The 12,054-nt window shown below is 46.1% G+C and overlaps 1 protein-coding gene across 2 annotated transcripts in view; it reads right to left on the bottom strand.

The window, feature by feature from the left end:
* Positions 1-12,054, bottom strand: part of FAM107B (family with sequence similarity 107 member B) — a 219,831-nt gene that overhangs the window by 83,920 nt on the left and 123,857 nt on the right. Inside the window, exon 1 of one of the 2 annotated variants that reach the window (XM_030832445.3) lies at positions 2,062-2,198. The exons of the other annotated variant lie outside the window; for it this stretch is intronic. The gene's annotated coding sequence lies outside the window, so the exon portion shown is untranslated. Of the gene's footprint in view, positions 1-2,061; positions 2,199-12,054 lie in introns of those variants that run through there. 2 annotated transcript variants of the gene reach the window in all.

Genomic DNA, 12,054 nt, shown 5'->3' with positions numbered 1-12,054 from the left:
AGGAGCCCCACGTTAGAAACAGGAACAAAGATTGCACCTGACAGTACATAACCACAACTTCCTCCTTGCAAATTCTTCTGATTTCAAAAAGTATTGCATCATCCTAGTGATCAATCTAGTACTTCTAACAGTTGTCTCCAAAACCTCTTTTTAACTTTGCATATTGGAGAAATTAAATGTCGGAACATTTTACAAGTGGAAAATAAAAGTATGTAATGACAAAAGCATTCAGTGGCTAAATCTGGGGTGGAACAATGTGTTTTTTGTTTTTGTTTTTTCACAGAACACAGGCACGTGGCGCAAGGTCTTTTAGAAGCAAGCAAGTCACCAGCTACAAAACCATGGCTATTCCTTGTTCTACAAAGAGTTCCTTTCCATCACATATTTCTCATGGATCTCAGAACACAATTTTTTTTTGAATATGTTAAAAGCCAAAAGGTTTACTTTTATTAAAAAAAAAGCCAATCTGAAACTACTCCTGAAATCCAAAGAATATAGTACATTAAACGCTTCTATCTGTCCGTTCTTCCCTATTAAGTGGAACTTGCATTGTTTTTTCTCTTCCCTCCCCCTTCTGTATAGGTGGTTATCTGCAAGGCTATGAGGAAATACACTTCAAACGACTTGTTGGCAAAACACTGCTGTAGACTACGGTTATTAGAGATTGTGTTTTAGACTGATAAGAGTGGTAAAGATTAATAATCAGTAACTCCCTGATTTATTCATTCACACACATGCATTTCCACACCATGGCTGCCAAGCCATAAATGAAGCAAAGATGCCTTTATCCTCCGGGTATGTTTGGGTGGTTTGGTACATGAGTGACTTTTTTTTCCCCTCTATTTCTTTTCAATTTTTTAATAAATATATGTAATTTTATACTTAAAAGTTTTAAACTGGAAAAGACTAGCACTAAGAAATCTTCTCTATACAGGCCCTCCAGATACTATTTCAACTTAAAGCAACTTGGACAGCTAAAATCTCCAAAGTGATGGAGAGGGCACATGGCCGGCGGGGAAACTAAGTACCTGTTAGCAAGAAATCCTCAAGTTAAAAATATAAAGTCTAACAGGCCGCATTCCGGTTTTCTGTATTTATCTTGAATATCAAACTCATTTTCATTAAATAACTTTGCGCTACTGTCATTAAGTCAAGTCTTTTCAAGGAAAGAAAGGTATGGTATCTTGCTGCAGAGAAAAAGATACCGCATTTATCCTCTGCGGGATTCCGCTTCGCATTTCAGAGGGACTGTTACCATCCCCTACACAGCAAGTCAAAACTTGGCCAGACGCATCCACGCCATCCCCGAGGGACCTGAAGATGCTTGAGGAGAAGTTAAGAGAACCAAAATTTTAGGACTCCTTGGGGGCAGACGCCACCCAACATACTGGGTTCACTGGAGTAGCGGGAGCGGAGAAGAGGCAAAAATAGAAAAGTTACTTGCAGACTGTTTGGAAACGGTGCCCCGGTCACCTTTAAACCAGCGGCGCAAAGCCCCCACGGCCCCTCCTCTGTTTGCCCAGGAGGAGGAGGCTCCGCGGCGGCCGGGGCTGCAGGGGGCGAGCCGGGCGCCCAGGGCTCGGCATCTGGCCGCGCGCGGCGCACCCGGTGGGCAGCGCATCCCCGCTCCAGGCAGGGTCTCTCCATTTTCAGGGCCGAGGAAGCAACAATAAGCCGAGCGGAGCGGCCGCTCAGGCTCGCCTCCCTCGCGGCGCCCACCCCCCCATCCCCTGCACTCCCGAGCCTCGGGTACCCCCGCGCGCGACCCCTGCCACGCCCCGACCCCGCACCCCGGGCTCGTCCCCGGCACGGTGCGGGGTGGCCCGGGCTCCCCGCACGCCCACCGCCCGGCGCGCCGTCCTCCAGCGCACGCAGGGACCCCCGCCCAGCGCCAGCCACGGGGAGGGGAAGCCCGGCGGCCCTTCCCGCCCGGGGTACCCTCGCGTCAAGGGTCGGAGCCGGGCGGCTGACCGGCCGGCCGCGCAGTGGCCCCGGCGGGCACCCCGCCTCCCCCGCGCTCCCAGTCTTTGTGTGCAAAGTAAGTGCGGTAGGCGAACCCACCTCGGCGCGCGCACAAAGGCGCGCGGCTCCCTCCGCGGCGCTCGCTCCGGGCGGCCGCGGCGGCGCCCAGCGGCCCGGCGGCTCAGGGCGTCCGGGAGGCGGCGCGGGCGGCGGCTCCGACTGCGGCTCCGACGGCGGCGGCGGCGGCGGCGACGGCGGCGGCGGCACGGCCAGTCCAGCGCAGAGAAGCTCTTTCACACCCCGCGGCCCCGCGCGTCCGAATTAAGCGGCGAGGCTGGGCGGAGCTAGGCTGCTGAGGCCACGCCCCGGACACGCCCCGTCGCGCTGGCTGCAGCTCGGCGCTCCGGACCGCGGCCCGCGGGGACTGCGCCGGGAAAAAGTCTGTCAGTTTGATTCCTGGAGGTTTTCGTTCTGTGGTTTTAGTTTAGTTGGCTTCGGAATCTCTCAAAGCAGAGGGAATATTGGAAGAAAAAAACTGAGTGTCACCGGATGAGAGAGAGAGAAATGGGAAATTAAAGGTGACAGGCGCCCGTTTGCGAGGCCCACAATCAAAGATCTCTCTCTGTGTCTGTCTGTCTGTCTGTCTGTCTGTCTGTCTCTCTCTCTCTCTCTCTCTCACACACACACACACACACACACACACACACGACCGCAAGTATTCGGGACTGGTTGGTTGGTGGGTGTCTGGCCTCCATCGCCACTCCACTCCTGTGACATTCAGAGAGACTGTCCCAATTGAAATTCTGCCAACACGTCACCGAAGAAAACTCAGAGGGACACGGAATCAGATGTACTGTCCAGCCAGAGCCTGAAACCCAGTGACCTGGGAATTTGCTCAGACTCCTCCCCCTCGCCCTCGCTCTTCAAAGGGTAATTGGAGATTTAAACTTATGCGAAGGGGGTTTCCTGGTGGCGCAGTGGTTGAGAGTCCGCCTGCCGATGCGGAGAACGCGGGTTCGTGCCCCGGTCCGCGAAGACCCTACATGCCGCGGAGCACATGGGCCCGTGGGCCATGGCCGCTGAGCCTGCGCGTTCGGAGCTTGTGCTCCGCGACGGGAGAGGCCGCAACAGTGAGAGGTCCGCGTACCGCGCAAAAAAAAAAAAAAAACTTATGCGAAGGAGAAAAGGGTTTGTTTTTTTCCCTCTCGGATTTTCGTTTTTCTCAGCTCCCTTACAGCAAATCGCTTCTCTGCCCAACCCCGAGACTCTTAGATTACAATCTACGTGAATCACAGCAGGTAAAAAAATGGGAGATATGTTTCAGAGTAACAAACAATAAAGACAGCAGGTAATGGATTTTAGAGCAAAAGCTTTTGAATTTTCTTGGCAACAGATGAATAAGGGCTTATTTACTGGGAAGCTTTTCTGACTGAAACAGCTTGGGTCACAATCACACAGAAAAGTCATATCAATTATGGATTTTGGTAAACCAATTACTCCAAAAATGTTGTAAAGTCACAGTACTTCAAGAGCCTGGTCATCCCTAGGCCTTGAAGCCCACTGAGGGGTGGGGTCACCTGCCAGAGGATTTAGAGAGATGGGCTCCTTCCCAGCCCAAGAAATTGACCTGTGTGAACTTTATCCACGGTGTTTCCCGCAAGTCTTACTTCCCTCCCATTCTTGGGTTATGTTGGTTCTGTTCTTCACAATGGATACACCAGTCACTAAACCAGAACCTGGGATCCAGCCTAGATTTTGCCCTCACTCCCCACAGGGGAGACAATTCCAAGTCCTGCACGTTCTGTGTGACGGCTTGATAGCCCTTCCAGTCCCCATCCCACTGGCTCTGCCCCAGCTGGCCTTTGGGGTCTGTCAACACACTGTGGCGGTAGCCCCCCAGCTGTCCCCAGACCCCAATCTCACATATGCTTTTCCTCCAAACTGCTTCCCCAGTGAACATTCCACTTGCACATCTGCTCTCAAAACCCTTTAAGGGATGCCCAATCCCTACCACATGGCCAAGTTCAAGCTCCTTCGTACGGTACCCCGTAGCACAGCGTACCTCTTGATATCACCTTGATGACTTCCCTAGGCTCTTGCTGTATCCCCCAAACAAACACCCATGGTGCCACTCAGCCAGAGTGTTGTATTTGCTAAACGGCCCTGTTTTGTGACTATGAGGACTGGATGAAAGAATCTGTCACCTGTTAGGCTTTTCTATGCCTCCCCTCTACCCAGCACACCTTCATACCCCCCCTACCCCCAAGAGCTTCTCTCCTGTCTGAGATCCAAGTTGCTCTGAGAAGACTTGCTGACCTGCTCAAACTGAATGGACCTTTTCTGCCCTTCCCATACCTAGCACGGCCTTATAACTAGTGCACTGTATTATAAATATGTGCTCTTGGGGCTTCCCTGGTGGCGCAGTGGTTGAGAGTCCGCCTGCCGATGCAAGGGACACGGGTTCGTGCCCCGGTCCGGGAAGATCCCACATGCCGCAGAGCGGCTGGGCCCGTGAGCCATGGCCACTGAGCCTGCGCGTCCGGAGCCTGTGCTCCACAATGGGAGAGGCCACAACAGTGAGAGGCCCGCGTACCGCAAAAAAAAAAAAAAAAGTGCTCTCCTTGAGCAGAGTTTATACTTGATAGATACACATATCTTTACATCCTCCTGCCTAACCCAGTATCTGGCAAATAAGAAATGTTAGGGACTGAATTGTGTCTTCCCCAAATTCATGTGTTGAAACCCTAACCCCCCAATGTGACTGTATTTGGAGATGGGGCCTCTAGGGAGGTGATTAAGGTTAAATGAGGTCATGAGGTTGGGGACCTAATCCAGTAGGACTGGTGACCTCATAAGAAGAGGCAGAGATACCAGAGATCTGTCTCTCTGTGCACACAAGGAGGCCATGTGAAGACACAGCTAGAAGGTAGTCATCTGCAAGCCAGGAAGAGGCCTCACCAGAAACCAACACTGCTGACACCTTGATCTTGGACTTCCATCCTCCAAAACTGTGAGAAGATAAATGACTGTTGTTTAAGCCACTGTTATGGCAGCTCAGCAGACTAATGCATTAGATTCTAGACTCTTAACACTAGAAAAGCATGGACCCACTAGTGAGCCTATAATGTACCCCCCCTCAAAGCAACCTGGACAAACTACTATGATGCCAGGGCAGTGGACAGAGTGTCTAGACGTGATAAGTGACCACACAGCCTTTTCCCTGCCCTGGTGAGAAACAGCTTATTCCATAGACTGAGGTATTAATGCCCAAGGATCTCAGCCTTGGCCTTACCTTTGTATCAGGAACCATTATTTCTTTTAAACCAAAAACAAAAAAGTACGTCAAATATTTACTTTGAACTTCTTGAATCAAAGCTTTATTAAAAGACAGGATGCCAACACCCATTCATTAAGTCTACTGTTTGGGGCTCGTATTTCACATTCCTGAGAATCTTAGGGGGATTTTAATCCAGGCAGGATCAAGTATCCAATTTGGCTTGGGGCCCCTGGAGTCACTGTGGGTGGACTCTGGAAATAAGAACTTAAAGATTATGGACCAGAGTGATATTTATACTTGTATCCACAGCCTCTATCAACAGTGCCTGGACCACAGTAGAGGCATGATAGATGTTTGTCCAATAAATAAGCCTGGATTTTCAGGGCACAGCTAGACCTCCCAGGAGTATGTCAGGTGACACCTAACTCTCAGCCTGAATCTGATATCCTGTAGATTCCATATTCTGGATGTGGACAGAATCCCAGGAAGGTCAGGTGAGCCCGTGGTACCTCCTTGGGTTTCTACTATTGGGCTGACACACTTCACCAGGTATATAGAGGCCCTTTGCTCACTTTCTCCACATACAAAACAAAGAAAATTCTCCCCTGAGTGGCTTTTGAGTCCTTTAACCAGTCACTGGTGTTAGATTCTCTAATCGTACTTTACGGCAAAACATACATAATAATTTTCCACCTTATAACACTCACCCGCAAGACCACCCATATACTCAACTTTAACCTCATCCTCTTGCTTTGACATAGGGGGTCTTTTAAATTCATTCCTAAGAAAAAGTGAGGAAAGCAGAGATGAACATGTGGGGACATAAAGTGGAACAAAGCAAATCAACTTGGAATGAGATATGTTGTCCTTTATCTCCCACTTGGTCATTTTCCTTATACACAATCTTGAAAGAGTTGCTTTATGCCCGAACCATCATCCTGCAGAACTCCAAACGGATGAGAAAGGCTTAACATTGCCCTAGAGGAGGGAAATTTATTTTTATATGTATACTGTTCTGTATCTTAAATTTTGCACTGTGTCCGTGACCATTTGAATAATCCGTTCAAAAAGACCATTTGAATAATCCATTCAAAACGAAATAAAATCTTAATTTTCAATTCATATTTTTAAAGTCATGTTCTTTAATATCTGTATCAGCTATCTATTAATGCCTAACACATCACATCAAAACATAGTGGCTTAACATAAGAATGAATGATTTGCTCACAGTGCTGTGGGTTGGCAATTTGAATGAGGCTCAGCTGGGATACCTTGTTTTTGCTCTGCTTTCTGTTCTGTTTGGCTCTACCATGCGTTTGGCTGTCACTGGGAGGTTGGCTAGGGAACAGCTTGTCCTGAGTGGCCTCAAAGTCCAGATGTTGACAGGAGCTGTCTGCTTGGGTCCCTCAGGTGCAGGCTCACGGTGACTTCCTCCCGGGGCAGCTGGTCCAAGAGGGTGAAAGAGGAAGCCATCAGGCCTCTCGAGGTCTAACCTCTGCTACATTCTGTCATTCGAAAATATCACAGACCTAGCCCATATCCAAGGTTTGGGGGCTCCACCCCTTGATGGCAAAGCGGTGGTCATATTTCAAAGGGACCTGAGTGCAAGGATGCTATGTACGATTGGAGGAGTTGTTGTAGCCATGTTTGCAAATAATCTTCCCCTGCATCAGAGTTAAGGAACTCCAGCATGGAGGGTAGCTGTGACAGGTGATAGCAGTCGTCTCAGGGAAATCCTGATTATAAACCAGCCAAAACCCTTTGCAATTAAACATAAAACCCACAACAGATTCAATAAATTGCTACTGGTCTCACGTCCTGAACAGAGAGATTAAAGTATGTATGTGATTTCTGCTTTTTTGCTTCTGGTTTCATATAAGAATGAGAGGCGGGGAGGAAAGGACAAAGGCTTTAGGACGCTAAAGAAGCTAAGGTTGACCAGGTTCTAAATCAGTGTATTAGTTATCTGTTGCTGCATAACTAATTACCACAGAATTAGCCCACATATATTAGCTCATCACAGCTTTAGTCAGGCACGACCTGGATGGATTCTTGACCCAAGGTCCCACAAAGCAGAAATCAAGATGTTGGCAGGACTCATGGCTCACTTCATCTGGAGCTCAAGGTCCTGTTGGCAGAATTCAGTTCCTTGTGGTTGTAGGACTGAGGTTCCCATCTTTCTTTGGCTGAACTGGGAGGCACTCTCAGCTCTTAAAAGCTGCCCACATACCTTACTAAGGAGGCCTTTTCCATCATCTAGTGAGCAAGCACCCAGCAAATCCTTTGGTGCTTCTAATCTCTGCCCCCCTTCATCTCCACCCACATCCATCTCTGCCTCTAGACTCAGGTTTAGAGTGCTCATGTGATTAGGTCAGGCCCACCCAGATCATCTCCCAATCTTAAGGTCAACTGATTTGAGACCTTCCTTTGAGTTGCAAAATCCCTTCCCAGCAGTACCTAGATTGGTGTATAACTGAGTGACTGGGAGAAGGTATGTGTATACCAGGGGACAGAATTCTGCCCATACAATCCAGAATATAAATAGATGGACTGATAGGCAGATGGACAGATGTTCTTTAGTATAAAACTTACAGATGTGAGGGCGGGCAGAAGATGGAGGCCTTGGGGAGGTATCACATACAAGCTCCTCAGCTACTTAGGTAAACCAGAAGAAGCCAGGCCTAAGAAGGAATCCCAGTTAGGTTAATAAGCTAGCTCCCACACAGCTCAAGGGGTCGTAAGTCTTCATTAAACTGTGATGACCTGACTACTGAAAAACTAGGAAAAGAAAACAAAGTTAAGAATACGGCACACTAATTTTATCACTTAAACAGCATAATAATATGCACATAAGTGTTTCCTTGATTTTGCTTAACTGCTTTGCACCATTGTTGCATCACACTAATGCAATATTCTATAACCATGAAGATAATGCTTTTCAATGAAGAGACTTATAGAACTCATTTGTGGAAGTGTTTTGTGAAAAGATGTATGGCTTGCCAAGCAAATACAGCGTATATGTACCTTTTAAAATTAGTAGTACTTAGAAAGGATCAAAATGACAGACTCAAATCAAAAAGCATGTGCTATAAGCAAGATCATGAGCTGTTATTTTATTTATTTATTTATTTATTTATTTATTTATTTATTTATTATTTTTTTTTGCGGTACGCGGGCCTCTCACTGTTGTGGCCTCTCCCGCTGCGGAGCACAGGCTCCGGACGCGCAGGCTCAGCGGCCATGGCTCACGGGCCCAGCCGCTCCGCGGCATGTGGGATCTTCCCGGTCCGGGGCACGAACCCGTAGTCCCCTGCATCGGCAGGCGGACTCTCAACCACTGCGCCACCAGGGAAGCCCCATGAGCTGTTATTTTAAAATAGCCTCTTTGCATGAGCATTTGTGAGCGCAGGAATGGAATCACTTCATTAAATATGCTAATGGTACCACTAAGAAAAATGAACACACTCCCCTTTAATAGTTAGTTATCTGCTACAAAGCATTTGGCAAACTCCACAACAGAGCCGTGCTTCATAGTGTAACTGAACACTATGCCATTTCTAGACAGTTTAAAATTCAGGAGAGTTGTCATTTCAAAACCTTTAATATATGAGTTGCCTCAAATGTTTGATTTCCTTTTTCACAAAACACTTGCTCTTTGTTATTCATAATTTTAAAATCAAAGGGACTCTATAATATAATGGTGATGAATATCTGCAACTAAATATCGCCTAAGAGTCAAAAGAAACAGCTGTTAGTCACATAAACAACTAGGGCATGATGCAAAGATCTGAGTTTTACGTCTTTTTCTTTACATAAATCCAAAACCAGAAAAAGAGGATTTCCTGACTGTCTTCCTGTACATTAAAACTAAAATCTCTAAAAGCAAAGGGAGGGGAAAAAACACTCAGACGCTCATCCTGTCAAAAATATTAAGATGTCTTAATAGTAAATATTAATGAGTAAACAATCTCTGCACGTAAGCATAATAAAGATAATTCCTATATGCTTCCTGATTCGAGTAACTAGCACAGAAAACAAGTGGCCAATTCACTGAGAACACTCTACATTTTGCTTCAACTTCTTTTTCTTCTTGCTCTACATTCCAGATACAGTTCTAGCAGGAAGTATCCCTTAAAATGCTTGAATTGGTAATAACTAGTTGAATGCCATTTATATATACTTACCTGCCTTTCAAGCAATGCAATAAAGTAAGTCCATGGAATTATAGAAAAAAGACTAGGCTAGGGCAGAAGGGATCTAAATCTTGGCTCTGTTACCAACTAGCTTTGTGACTTTGGACAAGATATTTAACTCACTGCAGGCTATTTCCTCTGGACTTAGTGGTTAATGATTTTATTGCAACATAAATCTAGATAAATGCATGTTCCATGTAAAAATTACAGCACTATTACGCACACACACACATATATATATACATGTATATAGAGAGAGGTGTGTGTATACATATATGCTATATCTAAAAATTTCAGCATTAATGGTTTTTCTGCTGCTGTCCCATCTTGGCTGCAAAGGGAGGACTGCTCAGTCCACTCTGGGCTTGCACCTAAAGTCCAAAATGCAGTTAATGTTAAATCTTGCCAGAGAAAGCTTGCTTATTAACTCTGCCTAGAGAATTGCCATACGTTTGAAGTGCTAATGATTCCTGTGCTTTAAAAGATGCTCTTCGAGCAATAACATTCTTTTATGTGTTCCACCAAATGCTACCTAATATTAACTGTAGCTGGATAATGTTAAATTAATAAGGAGCTAAACTTGATAAGGAAAGAGAGAAAGAATGACTGACAAAAGGGCAGAGTCCTTCGGGGGTAGCTGAAGGCTCGTTTCTGGAGATGTTTGGTAATCCTCCACAGGCGTTTCTCAGTCACCGAAACAACCTGCCTTGGTTCTTATTCCAGCTTGACCTGACGACTGCCCTTCTGCAAGTCAACAGCTGAGACACATTGCAAGAAACTGTACTTTGACATGCACCTGCTTTTCCCAGATCGTTCCTCTCAACAACTGCTTAAGCCATCTGCTCTCATCTACATGAGTGCATAAACAACTACTTAAAAGGATAAATGAGAGAAATACAAAGGTAGAATGAAACTTTTTCTTTAAAAGACCAATAAAATGGACAAAACTTTGTCCAAAATGATGAGAGACAGAAAGAGAGACAAAGTCAAAATAATATTAGGAATGAAAATGGAGGCATAACTATTGATACTCGAAGATACTCAAAAGAGAATACAGAAACACTAGGGACAGCTTTATCTGAAAATTTAAGTGAAATGGAAAAATTCCCAGAAAAATTCAACTTGCCACAACCAACTCAGAATGAAATAGGAAACTGGGAGAGTCCCACATGCTACTGATGAATGGGATCAGCAATTAAGATTTTCTTGCAGAATAGGAGGAGCCCAGTACTATGGAAACTGATTTTCAGAATGATTAATGATATTCATGGCTCAGAGATATGCTTAATCTTTCTGAGAGACAGCTTATCAACGTGACCAATTAAAAGCAGAACTTCCCTGTTTACTCACAACTTCCCTACTCACCACCCCCCCTTATCAAGAGGACCCCTGACACTATCAGTCCTACCACTTTAGGTAATCTTCATTTCCTCTCGGGCCCTACGTCCACTTGGGTCACAAAACCAATCCATTGCTTTCACTATATTCCTCTCATATCCACACGTTCCTCTCCATCTCTAGCAAATTCTGCCTGGACCACAGATACTTAATCCTTATTGAATGGACATCTATGGACTACTCTCCTCCCATATGCCCCACATAGCAAACACTATCGCCCAAGCCATGGCACCAGCAGGCCCCACCCAATATAACAAGTTATGTAAGCCTTCCTCCCTCAGACCCAGGCCTCTGGTTTTTCCTTGATTAAAATTCCAAGTTACTTCTTTCTTTAGGAAATTGTTTTCTTAAAAATAGAACTACCGTATGATCCAGCAATCCCTCTTCTGGGTGTACACACAAAGGAAATGAAATCAGTACTTTGAAGAGATACAATATCTGCACCCCCGGGTTCACTGCAGAATTATTCACAGTTGCCAAGATTGTGTATCAAGAAAACAGCCTAAATGTCTGTCCATGAGTAAAGAAATTGTGATGTGTATATACAATGGAATATTACTCAGCCTTAAAAAGAAAAAGAGGGACTTCCCTGGCAGTCCAGTGGTTAAGACTCCACGCTCCCACTGCTGGGGGCACGGGTTACATCTCTGGTCGGAGAACTAAGATCCCACATGCCGCATGTCGCGGCCAAAAAAACCCCAAAACAATACAAAACAAAACCTGCCATTTGCAACAATGTGGATGAACCTGGAGGACATTATGAAAATATGGGGCTTCCCTGGTGGTGCAGTGGTTGAGAGTCCGCCTGCCGATGCAGGGGACACGGGTTCGTGCCCCGGTCTGGGAAGATCTCACATGCCGCAGAGCGGCTGGGCCTGTGAGCCATGGCCGCTGAGCCTGCGCGTCCAGAGCCTGTGCTCCGCGAGGGGAGAGGCCACAGCAGTGAGAGGTCCACGTACCGCAAAAAAAAAAAATAAATAAAATAAAATAAAATAAGTCAGACACAGAAAGAACAGAACTGCATGATCGCACTTATATGTGGAATATAAAAGAGTCAAATACACAGAAGCAGAGAACAGAATGGCCATTACTAGGGGCAAGAAGGCAGGGGAAATGGAGAAATGCTGGTCAAAGGGTACTAAGTTGCAGTTATGTAGGAAGAATAAGCCTACAGGTATAATATACAGCATGGTGACTATAGTTAATAATATTGTATTGTGTACT

The sequence above is a fragment of the Globicephala melas genome, chromosome 2 (assembly GCF_963455315.2).
Source record: "Globicephala melas chromosome 2, mGloMel1.2, whole genome shotgun sequence".
Lineage (NCBI taxonomy): Eukaryota > Metazoa > Chordata > Mammalia > Artiodactyla > Delphinidae > Globicephala > Globicephala melas.
Note: the sequence above shows the minus strand (reverse complement) of the source record. Positions and strands in the feature narration are given on the sequence as shown.